This window comes from Mizuhopecten yessoensis, unplaced genomic scaffold (assembly GCF_002113885.1).
Source record: "Mizuhopecten yessoensis strain PY_sf001 unplaced genomic scaffold, ASM211388v2 scaffold2213, whole genome shotgun sequence".
In the NCBI taxonomy this organism is placed as follows: domain Eukaryota; kingdom Metazoa; phylum Mollusca; class Bivalvia; order Pectinida; family Pectinidae; genus Mizuhopecten; species Mizuhopecten yessoensis.
Window position 1 is genome coordinate 863,915 of NW_018404434.1, and position 16,376 is coordinate 880,290.

Genomic DNA, 16,376 nt, shown 5'->3' on the forward strand with positions numbered 1-16,376 from the left:
TACAAAAATATGCTGCGGAAGTGACTTTCATACACTGGGTTAAATTTATGCTTTCAGTCATGCGACGACGGGAAAACAATGACGGGTGTCAAGGGAAAAACAGTCGAGAAGATAAACATAGGCGTAAAGTAAGACAAAGGAGCTGATCAATGTTAGTCTCCTCAGTTTCCACAGCAGCGGTCACTGAGAAAAGCCACATTATGTCTAATTCGATTGTAGGCACTGTCGTCTCCTGTTAATCATATTACTGCCTATTCAGCTGTTCCATTATCCATCCTGTTTTTTTACTGGACCGAATGACCCTTTTTTCTGGCCATCTCACAATCGTGCTTCTTTTGCAACGAACGAAGAGGGCTAGATTAGCTACTGGAAGTAAAGATGGTTGATTTATCAAAGCATATTCTGAATGATAAAGTTTAGTGTTTAAAAAAGCCCTTTTAAAGTTGAATATGATGTTTCAGGAAACTCCATACTGTAAATTTTCACTGCAGTTTAACTTTTGCCTTTTTCGCCCCTCGTAACGGGACCTTAACATCGTAACAGCGAATATAAGTACAAAACAGCATACACAATAAAGTAGTGTGTGTAAAGCGAAATTACCAATGTGCGGATATGGATTGTACCGGCTAAGGGCGAATATATGACAGGGAGACAGTTTACTGGTATACAGTACACGTATTATTTTCCTTCATAATCAGACAGTTTCTCTCACGACGATCTGGCAGTTTCTCTCACGGTCTGGTAGTTGTTCTCGTGGTTTAGCAGTTTCTCTGACGATCTGGCATCTTTCTCATGATCTGACATTTTTTCTCGAGGTGTAGTCGTTTCTCTCACGATCTGACATTTTTTCTCGAGGTGTTGTCGTTTCTCTCACGATCTAGCAGTTTTTTCTCGTGGTGTAGCCGTTTCTCTCACGATTGGCATTTCGCAATGGAGTACAGCAGATTGATTTCCCTATTAATGATCAATATGAACGTTGTAATTATTTATAATCTGATAGTTATGAATCGTTACTGTATAAAACATATTTATCGCTGCAAATTGAAAATACAGCTACATGCAACCTACATTTGAACCAAGCAAACAAATTATTGTGAACTTTAATCAAAATCAATAAGAAACATAAATAATAACAAATAATAAATACATACAATAACAGCTGCTTATAATAGAATAAACAAAATATCTCCAAACATAGATTTATTCTTACCGAGTGATTTTTGTCGATGAACGTTCCAGAGAACATGCATGTAAGAAATACAATACATGTGTGTTTTGCAGAATTTATAAAAAAAATCGGTATTTCCCCTCAAGGATCCCCAACGCAATATCTTAATTTAAAAGTACAGATGCACTTTAAAATGCTATTCACTTTATTCCTAAAATACCAGCATGTAGTTAAGGATAAGTACATATATATACGAATGATGTTTTCAGTGGATGTGTTCTGCACCTCTGTGTGCGACACACAGGACGCACGCTGACCCCGCCGGCGGTATATGACGCATACTTCCAATAGGCAATTTGTTAGTTCACGGAAAGATATATCAAGGTCAGTTTCAAGGGTCATATTTATCTCATAAATAAGATATTACACATAAGCAAACCTAAAAGGCCAATTATTGGTGTACTTTCATATCGAAATTAGCACCATATGGTTCATGTTAAAGTAATAATGTCAGGAAAATGGTTTTTTTCTTCTGCCGAACGTTAATGTTTCATAAACTAGAATGTCATTAAGAGTTACGAGATATATAGATCTATTCTAAATCTAGCATCTTACGAACATTTTTATTAAATAGGTATTACATTATATCGTTTATCGCCTTTTTCCAATTATGCCGTACTTTATAAAAATGTGAAGTAAAATACAAGGAGCTTGTTTGTTAAGGATGTCATTAGCACCGACAAGGACTGACAGGTAACCAATTAAACATCGGAAGAGATAAAGGTAAAGGTTGAATTAACAGAACAAGGTTAGATTTAATTGGAAATGAAAGGTTAAAGGTCAATTGTTATATTTTGTTTATCACATACACTTCATAATATATATAATATTGGAGAAAGTGCTGAATGATGTTAGAGAACGTTCCTTTTATTCACATATAAGAATATAACACACTAATTTAGCCACCAATAAACTATATTAATGTACCTGCAAATATTTTATTAACATCATATCTCTAATGCTGGGTATATGTAATACTGGATTTTATTTTGCGGTGTGGGGACATGTTCGCTTGTTTTCGCGTGAGTGAATAAGCGCAAAAATCTTCGCATATTTTTTAATGCATAACATAGATTTTAGATATAAAAAGCACATAGATTTCAAAACCGCTGCCAACGCGATATTTTCACATTGCGATCGTTTTAAAGAGTGGCAACGCGAAGATTTCCACAACCGAGATTTTCATTTTTTTTCAAATATAATATAATAATATATGACGTACAACAACGTTATACATGATAATTATATTCACATATTTGACATAATACTTTTTTTCTGACGTTTACAAAGGATGAGTCTCCTCAACACTGGACTCAAAATTGAACGATTGTACAAATTAAATTATAAAGTTCATTAATTGCATTTACCCTTTAGTCATAATAAAGTTGTTTATTCTGCCAATGTGTACCTATTCTCTTCTTTAATGTGTTCATGTTTGAAGCGGATACAACGTCCTCCGTAAGACTGTTCAAAGTTTTTGACTACAAGAAATGTGAACTTGTTTCTCCTCAGGGATATTGTTGACTGACATGGAAATATATATTCCGTATATTTTTTTCAGTTTTGTTAATCTTTGATTGACATGATGTCAATGGTACTAATCTTTCGCAGTGAATCATCTCATATCTAGAAAACATCTTCATCGCCATTGCATGCTATTGTCATGCTTTGTCCTCTACCAAATGAATGCACGTTATTCCACCATTGTCTTCTAGAAGAACAGTTACCATAACGAAAGTAGTGTTTTGACACATTTTATAACATTTTTACAAGTTAAAATATAAGGTTTTACAGTGATATGTTCGACTATGTTATCTAACATTTCTTGGTTACTTAACACCTTACCGACAAATCAGACAGCAAGGCTTAGAGAGAAAAATAATGTGCAATGCCCAAACTGGCATCCCAATAGCGTTAACGTTTTACCTATTGTGACATCACAACGCAGTATCCCTTGCCAAAACAACTTTGTTTGTGGCAGATTTACTATCACTTCATAGAAGCCAATGTGACTAAAATAATAGCAATGTAATTAAAAGTATATTCGTATTTTTTGACGATTAATAAAGTTTACTCGAGGTGTAAGTATTTTCATATTTTTTCACTCATGCTATGCACTCATGAAAAATAAAACATAAATCACCCTAATCGTACAATATTGTTATTATTCTTCAAGAAAAAATATTATCGGTTATGCATAAATGATACGTTTTTATATACCATTATATCATTTGTAAATACTGATAGTATGTTTAATATTTCATAGTAACCTCTTGTTAAACAAACAACGTGCTTTGAAGTCCTACATTTTCGTGGGGTCTTTCATTTTGTTGGTTTCGAGGATACTCTTCATCCAAGAATTCATAGTGTCAACAAAGTAATTAAAGGTTTGACATAAAGCTATTCTCCGTTTGATTGGGAACTCTAAACCCACGAAATTGTGTTTTATAGGGTGGAAACTAAGAAATTAGGGCATAACGAAAATGTCTGATATAACAATAATATTTAGATCTTTTCTTCAAATCTGCAACAGATAATAACATAAATATTGTTATCAAATTAGCTCACAGTACTTAACATCTTACATATCTTCGGAACTTAAGGGGTTAAACTCACTTTAGTTCTGTGCAGAGAACTTACGAGGGCGTAACACCTGGAATATCGGTGATACATCCATCTAGACTATTGCCACATTTTCTTCTTGTTCTATTTCAAAACACATTTGACTTTCATTATCGAATGTTTGGTTCGGTCTAACATTAAATTGACTGGTTTTGATGATGCATCAATTGAACTTTGTTTTTGTCAATTGTTTAAGAGCATAAGGATGTATGGACTCCGCTTCTTATTAGATACTGCTCATCTTTTCATCTTTTCAATTTGCTACATGACTGGGTAGTTTGTAAGAAGGAATTTTTGTTGATTTGTTACACTGTTGTATTTTCCTTAATTTCTATTGTCTCCTATAGGTAATGCACTTTTATAAATGTATAAATTTCTTGACAGTATCTCTCTTTACGTTTAGCAAGGATAACAACCTTACAGATAAAAGTGTATAGTTTAATTTTATTCATTTTTTATTTTCAGATATTCATCATATCTTCAAAATCTGTATATTTTGTTCGGTTAATTTTCACGGTAAGAAGAATTCGTGAATTCAAAATATTGACACCACAAGTTATTTAAGACTCAAAATATATATTTCCTTTTGTGAACGTATACGAGTAAACCTGATGCTTCCCACTGCATGATCATATAAGGCGACTAATGTAGGAACTATGTATACTCGATTATTTCTTTTATATGACTTCGGTGTAGGGGACATTTGGGAAACCCGAGTGTAGTTGCTTACCTATAAAATGTTTTCAATAATAAGTCTAGCTTACTAGTATGCAACGTCGTTCTAAAGTCATCAAAACGTCAAACATAAATGTTTCACTTTTGCTTTTGCGTATATTTAAATAAAGAATGTTTTAGCAAATGTTGTTATGGTCCTATAACACACATTTCTATTGATGACAAACTTAATAAAGCCCGATTTATGTAAGATTGTCGGCAAAATAAATGTGTGTTATATGACCATAACAATATTTGCTAAAATATTCATTATTTATATTTACATTTTGATTATTACGCTTAATTTAGTTATTTCGAACAGTAAATCAAGTGTTGACAATTATGAAACTAATGACGTTACAATAGCAAATAATGTAATTGTCTCGCAATGCATTACAATTGAAGGATACAGAGCAAATGTAAATATAAGGTTGTAAACAGCAAAGATATTTTTTTACGTCAACAAATATAACAAACAAACAAAATAACAACAAATGTCGAATCTGTATTTCGCGGCGTTTAACAATTGAATTTCAGAAGTGGTCCTTTAATATAAATGCTCTCTCAATAGATTATTAATAGATAGTAATCTGCTTTGTCTGAGATCAGAAAATTGTTATTGAGCTTGTGAATTGATTGCTTTACATAGGTGGTCTCCTTAACAGATTAGATTTTATATAAAACCCAATTGTCGATTGTCATTCATTAATAAGATATTGATTAATGTTCCCTGGCTCAGAATTACTATAAATAGGATCAAATTTACCTTTGAGGTGTATACGTTTATCAGATGTAATTAGAAAAGGGTTGTGTGAAAGATTTTTGGAGGCCCTAATTAATTATTGATAAATATGTATTAATGAATCCAAACATGACAATGTGTTCGTTTTAACGACGGGACACGACTGTGCCGTTTTTATACTATGTTGATGATGATTGTCGTGGGATATGAATATCGTCATTCACTTTTGATGACGTCACAATTACTGGTTACACATTTTAGTGACGTCACAATTGAACACGTGCTAATCGGCACGAGGATACCCCCTAGGGGGTGACATGCTGATCTGTCCCGGCTAAAACGGGAGACACAACTGTGAAGGGTGGGGGAAACCTTTTTGAAAATGTCTATTTTTAATTATTATTGGCAAAAACGACTTAAACTGTGAAAGGATATCAAAACAATACAAAATAAATAATCAAACTAAAATAATTTATATGGAATTCAGAATGTATTTGCTTAAATAAGAAAATATTTTGTTATTTTGGTCAAATAACTACTGGTTAACTATATATATAAGCGTACTGTTGGCTGCAAGTTACATAAACAATCTTATTTTGTAATCACTCAATGATAAACGGCTTACGGCAATACCTAAAAAACTACCACTGTCTGTTATCTGTTTAAATAGATTTTCAGCTATAGCTTTAACACATATTTGTGCTTGTAATAAGGTTATCTTTTCCCCCATAAATTATTTAAGAATTTTTTGTACTCGTGCTTGAAAAACTCGAAAGTCCAACACCCCTTAATAAGGGGCTTGTCGGCATGAAAGTCCCTTTAATAGTTATGTTTTTCTTTACATTTCACTTAATGTTTATAAGTTATTTCTTAATCAATATATTCAATTTGGTGAATAGTCGCATTATGTGCTCAATCAATCAAACAGGTTGACTCAGCGCAAACAACACATATCGTTATCTTATATTTCATGTAGAATAAAAAACACCTTTAAGATGTTGACGATATCCCTTTTACAAAACATTATTAGACGTTATACAGCGGTACTACATGTATATATTTATACCAGTTGTAAACCTATGATGAAGTTTCCACACGGCGTATACTACCTACAGGTGTACGAGGTATACCTTGAGGCCTGCCCACACACAGACAGGTGAGAAGAGAACAGTTAGGGAGTTATATACATATCATATCTACATGGATCCACGAGGCCAACAAAGGCCCACCCTCGCCTGTATATACCATAGATTATTGCTTTGCGCGACAGTGCGGAAAATTCAATGGCTAAAAAGGCGTCAAGATACCTTCTATAGTCCAATGTTGTCAACAGTGATGGATGGGGTATGCGGTTTTAAGTATTTTTGATACATACTATTAGGCGTTTTATATATCATTTTATTTCCATTGTTTCGATAGGAGAAATATTACAAGCATATTATATGAAAATAAAAGTAAACAAAAATGACAATATATATAATGTCAATGCATGAACTGATGGCTTCATATTTCATAATATTATATTTACATGTACATGTTTAAAATCAAGGTACGGACACAGGAAAAGTATATCTTTTATCTATCATTACTGTCTATAAATATTATATTTTGAGAAAAAAAACAACATATTAAATGCTAATAGAATTCAGAACTCAATTGATATGTCACTTTAAAATGTTCTTTTATGTATTTTGACGAAGAAAATATTTGACTAAAACAGAGGTATGTAAACTGACTAAAGTATAACAACTTTTTATATATCAAAATATATTGGCGATATGTTTCTATTTTAAGAAGATGTGTCGCTTTAAGATTGCTATATTCCGTCTCTGACACGGTGTTATTTACATGGGCTCTGGAAAAATAAATAAAGCACTGTTTAAACAAGAACATAATACGTTCCTTATTTATTGGCAATTTATGTTGAAAGAGACAAACGTCTTATTTCATCATTCGGCTATACCTGTCGCCCTTGTGACTTTTGGCTATCAACTTACCGCTTAAATGGGGGACAACGTGGTAGTGTTGGCTCAACCTTCTGAACAGAAAAGAAAATTGCTTGCATCATCATTGGTTTTTCGTATTCAATTTGTATTAGTTCGAGCATGTTGTATAATAGTCGTATTATGTGTAAGTTAAGTCCCTTTTTATTTTCCATCCTATTCTTTAATAAATACCTTATATATATATATATAAGCTAACACAGCGTGGAACATTTAGTCTACACAGGGCTTGGCTCATATATATAAAACTTAATTAGCGTGATACCTCTATGAAGGAAAATTTTAATTAGTTTTTTTTTTATTATTATTAAAATCGAACCAAAAAAAATATGCATGTCAGTGAATAAATAAAAAAACATATACTTCTTTTTTATCTGTGAATGTTTTTTGCAACATTTTTCATTTTAAAATTTTACACCATGTATTTTACATGGCTATATAATGGTTATTAATATAAATAGATGCTGGCTGCCATGATTTATACATGGATGAATAAAAACTCAAATTGAATAATGACATTAATATATTTAATTCATCCCATACAATATTCTAAAATTTCAGCACCGACTTATTTGAAAATTTATCACATGAGATTTTAACTTTGATTTTTTCTGACATGAAAGTTCAATATAAGTTTGCACTGGATCCTGAAATTACACAATGTCATATTTTATTCCAAATTAAGATATTCTTACCGTTGGAGTTTGAACAGAATGTTTAGAAACCATTAGTGTGTTATGGATATGGTCATGACTAACTTTAATTTGGGGGAAAAAATATTAACCTCTATAAACTGAGCTTTTTATTTAAACTTCTAAACTGAAGTTTAAAGCAATATATTTAACATAAAAACTTGAAGTCAATATCCATACAATTACTACCCTCATAACTGTGGTAAGAGAGATATATGTGTATGCTGTTTTAAGTTAGGGGGTGTTTTAGATGGATGCAATTTTAGTTATGACAACAACAACAAGCAATTGCCCCACCCCCTCCCCTCCCCGTTTATGATGATATGTTTATGTTGTATATTGACTTAAATAATATGTGCTAAAGATTCAGTTTAGTTATATAATACACATTCTGTTCCTTAGATGATTTGATGTGTATATATAAGCTCGTTTATGATATTGTCATGTTGTATATTGACTAAAATATTATGTGCTTAAGTTTCGGTTTAGTTAGATTTGATGTTTATATACTCTAGTTTATGATATGTTTTGAATATTACTGAAAATATAGTTTAAGGTAACTGCACTCTGATGCTATTTTATCAAACGCTAACCTGCTTTGACACCGAAAACATAAGTAGGTTAGACCATGCTTGTTAATATTTTTTAGTATATTGTTTGATATGTTTTCATACAAACAAGATTGAGGTGTACAGTCACATTGAAATATTAGGTTTAATATTAATAGGGTTTTTTTTTATAGCACTGACACATATGTAGACTTTTTGTCCACATTGTTAATTGATATGGTTTGTGTTTACAACACAAATGGGCCTCCCGCTATGGTATCAAAGATAACTGAGATTTTTATTTTCTTTTAAAAATCAAAATATGATTTTTATCTTTACCATCTTGAGCCCACTGTCTACAACCTTAGACGCGGACATGAATATTTTGCTGTTAGCATGAGTAAAACTGTTCTGGTCGTAAATATTTATATATATTTAAGCTTGTTTGATAAAATCTTGGCCCTTGAGCTTTTAGAGCAATTTATGAATTTCATTTTTATGAACATTTTGATAAAGGAACTATACTCTAAAACACATTAATCAATACAGGTGTGGCGATGCCGTTTATTACCTGTGTGATTATAAAACCAGGTAATTCTAGGAGCTTCACTTGATATTTATAGAAAAATAAGGAAATCTTGCATATGACATATGACTTTTAACAAAAAACAGATGAATCCCACGTCAATTTGTTGTAGGTTTGAATAAAATTGCATATCATGAATTATATTTAACACAAATGCACAATATTACTAATGGGCATACTTTTGCTTTGTAATTTTTATAGCAATATTTTTTTTCTACCTGGTGTATGTTATTTCATGTAATATCTGTAATAACCGTGCAAATTCCTTTTGTTGCTCTTACGACCAAATCAACGCAAACAAATAAGGTCAAATAATTTTTGAAATAATAGCACTTCTTTTTCCGTAGCATTTTAAGCATTGGAATATTAGTCTGTTGAAGAAATCGAATTTCAGCATATTAATATAATAAATTGTTACTATGTGATTATTTTAATTACAATTTGCACCTTGACAGTCGGAACTGTAGAAGTTAAATATAACTAGATTAACAAAAAACAAGCATAAAACCAATAAACCTTCTACAAAATAAAATACAAAACACAAAAAAGACACAACAACAACATATTATGATGTACATGTTAAGAAGACGACTTATTGTAAAATCAAAAACAATTACTGAAATCATGGTAAAACCGTTTCCACACATCCACACAGAAACAGAACAACAAAATACTAACAATGGTCGGGAAATCGCAATTTTCCTGTGTCCCAAAAGAAGAGTAGGAACAACATTTAGTGATTCTAATTCGTCTCCGTTTACTGTTAGTAAAACTTATGTTTATCCCTCTCATTATAGTGTTAGTAAAACTAATATTAAATCCCCTACTCTTGTACTGTTAGAATGACTAATGTTAACTCCTATTCTTATTCTGTAAGCATAACTAATGTTTATTCATCTCTTTGTACAATTATTATAACAAGTATCAATTCCCCTCCTTGAACTGTAAGTATAACTAATTAATCCCTCACCTTGTACTGTAAGTGTAAATAATTAATTCCCCTCCTTAAGCTGTAAGTATAACTAATTAACCCTTCTTCTTGTACTGTAAGTATAACTAATTAATTCCCCTCCTTAAGCTGTAAGTATAACTAATTAATTCCCCTCCTTGCACTGTTAGTATAACTAATTAATTCCCCTCCTTGTACTGTTAGTATAACTAATGTTATTTCTTCTCCTTGTACTGTAAGTATAACTAATGTTATTTCTTCTCCTTGCACTGTAAGTATAACTAATGTTAATCCCTCTCCTTGTTCTGTAAGTATAACTAATGTTAATCCCTCTCCTTGAACTGTTAGTATAACTAATGTTAATCCCTCTCCTTGAACTGTAAGTATAACTAATTTTAATCCCTCTCCTTGTACTGTAAGTATAACTAATGTTTATCCCTCTCCTTGTACTGTAAGTATAACTAATGCTAATTCTTCTCCTTGTACTGTTAGTATAACTAATGTTAATTCCTCTCCTTCTGCTGTTAATATAACTAATGCTAATCCCTTTCCTTGTACTGTTAGTATAACTTTTGTTAATTTCTGTACTCGTACTGTTAGTATAATAAATGCTTATTCCTCTATTTGTGATGATAATATAACTAGATAACTAGTGTTATTCCCTGTCTTAAAACGATAGTCTGCAAGTGACAAAGAAATTGTTACAATATTTTCCTGTAGGTCTTGCATGGATCATTATTTCTAAAGCATACATTTGTTTTGTCTCTTTCCAAATATTTCCTTAGAAGTTCTTATGAAATATTTTGCTACTTTTAGTGTTGCATTTGCAATGTCAATCACCTGGTTACCAAACTCTCGGTTTAGAAGTACATCCTCAGAATTTGTTATTAGATCCTCGGCAAAGCCGTTGTTCTGAAACAAATGTGTTCACCCTCGGGTAGAATATCCATATCCCACATATTTGCATAAGACAGACTCGATTAGTCCTACAATTTTGAAACATAAGATGTAATATATATTTTTTTAAATTTTGACAACACTGCAGTACAACAGTGTAGAAGGTTAACCCTTCAAAACAAAGTGTACACTAGACATATGACCAGGTGTTATGGAAGGGCAAAAGCGTCTTCTGATTCATGTCCTCAAAGCGGTAAAGGGCAAGGTGACAAAAAAGGCGCAAAAGTAGGCAAGGACAATTAAACTGCTTTAATAGTTAATGTTGTATATATTTATCTAATAGACATCATTCTTAATTACAGAATCATATCTTTATTGAGTGGTTATACTCCTTTCTTTCACAACAGAAAAGAAATTCGTCAATTATGCTGTAAAAATGTCGCCGATGAGGTAGGTATATTAATTGTTATTTGGATATTTTAAAAGCCACAAATTAAGAAACAAATATGTGTCAAGTTTATAATTGATTGATCAAAATGTTTATGCTTTTTTAATACTCATGTCTGTCAGACATATTTCAATTATGCATACTCAATTTGTCACTATCAACGTCAAATGAATTTACATTTTGTAAACATTGAATCGCAATTGAAATATTCATAACATCATAACATATAACGATTGTCACCTATATATTTGTTATACACGTATTTCTAAATTGAAAAAATATGAATTATATTCAAAAATCATCCGTTGAATATTTAACACATTACACTGGTGAAGCTGAAAATTATATATTAATATATAATAATATGTAATAACGACAGTGCAGACAAAGGATTTCAGTGCAATCCGACCCTTATCAGGACAGAAACATGAACACTTACATACCACAACATATAAGAAAGATCTACAGTCACTTTGCTTTGAGAGAAGGGTTTATTCTAATAATTTATTGTTATGTTGTCTTTATTAAGAAGGTTGATAATTGAAACACAGACTTATGATCACGTGACACAAAACTATGTCACTCAACGCACCATCTTTGTTCTTCTCTATAACGGCAGAAGTGCGTTTACTCAGATCGTTACTGAAATAGTTTAATTGATAAATAGCGTTTTAGATTCTCATCAACATGGAGGTAATCGCGTTGTTATCGTCTGGATTAATAGCAGACCTCATTACGAGATCAATTAATCATTTGTGTATTCCAGCTTTTGAGTATATTGGTTACACTTTAAAGAACAACGTGGGTGGAAATCAGTGACTGCATAATCTATAATTGTATATGGGATCTTCCTTTTGATTAAATCTGATATATTTCATCGGAAATTACAAACAGAATAACTGAATATAATTTTAGGTCTGTAATGTAATTATTGAAACCAAATTTTATTTAAAAAAACATGAATCATACATTTATAGATTGAGTATAAAATTATTTGATATATTTGATGAGGTACAAAAACTGAAAACTTCATTCAAATATTTTTGATCTTACGTGATCACGCATAAAAGTATCTTTATTGATCTTATGATATCAAGGATAATTTCTCATGTTTGTATACACTAAGAGATTATATCATGCCAAGTAGTTAAGACACATAACAATGAATCAATAGACAGGTGTATCAGTTTTATGATCCAATATCTTTAATTTTACAAAACAAGAAAATATGTTTTCTGTTTACTGTCTGTCTGTTCAAAATATTTACCAAGAAGTTCTACTTTTGAGAGGATTTATACATTCGAAATGAATTTAAAATTTGACCCAAATTAATGCGCCCAGGTAAGATGAATTGGTACTTCCTGGGCAAGCGCGACAAACAACATTTGGTCATAACATGGGGTCAAGTTTCAGTAGAAATTGAATTATTAATATTTGACCCCCCTTTACAGCCCGATTTGTACACTATGTTTATATATATTTTAAGAATTATATCGTACAAATCAATTGGCAGCCATAAACAAAACAATTACTGAACCCTTTCATCCCTACGTTATTTTCGTAGACTCTACCATGAATTGCTTTGGATGAGTCCAATATGGTCTACAGTGGTGAAAGGGTTACATGTATCAACAGTATTTTGTGTTGTCAACCACACAATACCCTAAAATTCCATAAAGCATAACTTATTCAATACCGTTTCGTTGCCTGTTAGGTCGTAATCAAAGCAGTCACGTGCTATCGTTGATATACTGCATGTTCGGATTAGAGTAAAATCAACGGTGTCATCAAATGATCTAAAATTGATCTGGAAGGTTTTTATTTATGCATAGCAAACTAGAATACAAAATCGCTGCATAAAGCCAAACAAAGGAAACGTTTATTCTGTCATAGGATCACCCGTGAAGGTACTCACCTGAGTTCATATATATATATATATGCCAACATACATATGTAGGTTAAATAAAGACATTATGTGTGTCCTTAGATTAAATTGTTTTACATTTACTCAGTCTAGTGACCTTTTTTCCGAAAACACGCACACATGTGATACAGCTTTTTAATATCCCTCAGGCATGTGCATCCTCAGTTATTTTAAAAAGTCTTAAATCATCTCTTTAAAACCGCGTTTTAGCTTAATAACACCTTAATAAGACGTTTCTTTCTATAATGTTTTACTATGCATTTCGTTGATTCTTTTGTTCTTCTTCTTCCTCATAAATATTTTAACAGATCCTTTAATTACTTAAAGCATTCAACATAGGTATTTTGTCCCTACAGATTAATGGGGAGCTATTCATTTTTGTATATAATAACATTAAAAGTATTACTGACATAATTTGCTGATTTTTTTTTATAGATATTTCGGGGAAAAAATAAAATTGTTTTTTTCGATAAATCTTTATACAACTGATGAATGCTAAATAGACGACATGGCAATACGGTGTACTAAATGCTTACTTTGTTTGTATAACTGTATCGTTGAACTTTCTTACTTTATGGTTCTTGCAATTACTGTATGGTGTATCTAAATACGTTTTCTAATAGTAATTAGTTTTATCATCTGGTAAAGCTACATGTATATGTAGTTCCTCAAGAATGTTTCATTCAAACACTAAAATGCTTAATTATTCATGAACGGATTCAGGGTTTGAGAACACTTGATAATCAGCTAAATACAATTCTGTTGTACTCCTTCTATAACTTATGCATATAAGTAATCATTATTTGTTTTCCAGATTTTTCAAACGCAAGTTCTTGCAAATTAACCGATATGACATGAATATCTATTAGCCAATTTGTATTCTGATCATATGCAATTTATTTGTTTATTTTTTATGCATTAATGTAGTGTTAATTTTATAGTTATTTAATAGAGAAGAACATTTATCAATATATAGATCTGTTACATACATCCGTTGATAAAGAAGCCTACCAAAATTGTTAAATCATTCAGGTACATAGATACTACAAGTACACTTAAAGATTTACACAAAAGTTATATATTCCATATGCAAAGCGTACATTTTCTTGGATTTATATCAGAAGTAGTCATAAAAAGATTTTTTAAAGGATATCACATGCAAATAAGATCACAAACATGCTATGTAGTCACGTGATTCATATATTTGAAGAAAAAAATCTTATTTCGAAACATATTAATACAGTAAGATTTACAAATCAATCGATTTTACCTTTATAACACCTGCGAAGGTAACACTTAAACAAAAGCCACGTATCGTAATTAGTATGCAAGAGACTTTTTACCTGGTGGTCACCAGGTGTGTTATACCTGTCTTTCACACGTCACGGCTCCTGACTTTGATTTAAGTCTAATAGGAGCTCGTAAACCACACACGGTCGTAATCAGCGGAGGAGATAGACAGTTATTGTTAGTACTATTACCTTACCTGTCCGACTCAGTCGGCTGTCTGATACCTTACCTGGTAACTGACACTTACAGAGTGTTCCTTCTACACTTAAAGAAACATTTTCATTGATCATGTTTATAATATTCTGAAATTTGATGGCGAGCCGTATATTTAAGATATACCACGACTGCTATTAATTATATTTCTGGCATCATTCTTTGATCAAAATTACTTCCCATAATTAACTATATAAAAATATATGTAAATAAGTGCATGTGCATGGTTCCCAAATACTATGTCTATTCCATACTTTGATTTTGTTATTCTCTGGTACTGTTATAATGAGGAGTATCCAATGGTCAAAACTAATTATAGTAAATTATTAAATGATCTATACATTAAATGTCTATTCATTTGTGTTTTGGGTATACTCTGTTGCTTGCTACTTCTTTTATAACAAGCATTCTCTTGTGGTCAGCATTATTATATGATAGTAGCTTTATATATAGTTATATAAATATTTACCATCATTTAACAGTTTTGACCATATGAGAATGTTTGTTATAATAAATATATGTAATTCATTGTCATCTGTCTATTTGGTTTAGGCTATTCTACTACTGCATCTTTCATTATTAGCATTCTTATAAGCTCAAAACTAATAAAATGTATTAATTTTATGTGTAAGTCAATTAATAATCTTATTCCACTCACCCATTTTTCTGATCATTTATTTTCTACTATACTATTATTGGTTTTATTACTACCATGACCATTTATTGTAATAAGCTATACAGTGTATATATAGTCGATTCTTGTATTGTCTAAAACCCATGTCTTCATTGCTCTGTCTTTTTTACTACTTTACCCACCTGTATATGTGCATTTTTTGTTTCACGCTGAGGGCAAACATGCAATAATGTAGATCATTATCTTACCTTATGATATATGCAAACAACTTCAACCCAATACTTCCTAGTTTGTGTAAATTACGATGTTTAGTCGACAGATATTTCATGCAAAATTCTTATGGAGACATTTTGTATACGATCCTAAAATAAAACATGATATTTCGTAATCTAATTCCGAGAAAATGTATTGAATATTATTATGTAGAGTCAATTGACATTTTTGTGGGATTTTTTTCATTTATGTTGAAATTTTCACAATTAATCTTCCAATGGTGATTTTTCATGAATTTTATTTAATCCATCATATCATAATTAAAGCCTGCTGTCTCCTTGTATTTGATGTTAGGACATTTTGTGAATCAAAAATGTATTTCTAACAATGCATCTATCTTCACCTTTAAGGTGTTAAATTATACATTTGTTAATAACATCATCATGTATATGATTAATTACCTATTGTATTTGATTTCTAAAACAATGTGTATACTTCTGTATTGAAACATATAGGAAGACTTTGATTTATCATATTTTGATGACAAATTTTTAATCACATACTTATTTTTAAATTATTCTATAAAGGTGTTGCATATTGCTATCAAACATGACATTTGTTCACACTATTTCACGTTTTATTCATTCAGTTATTCATGCAAAAGCAGGGGTCA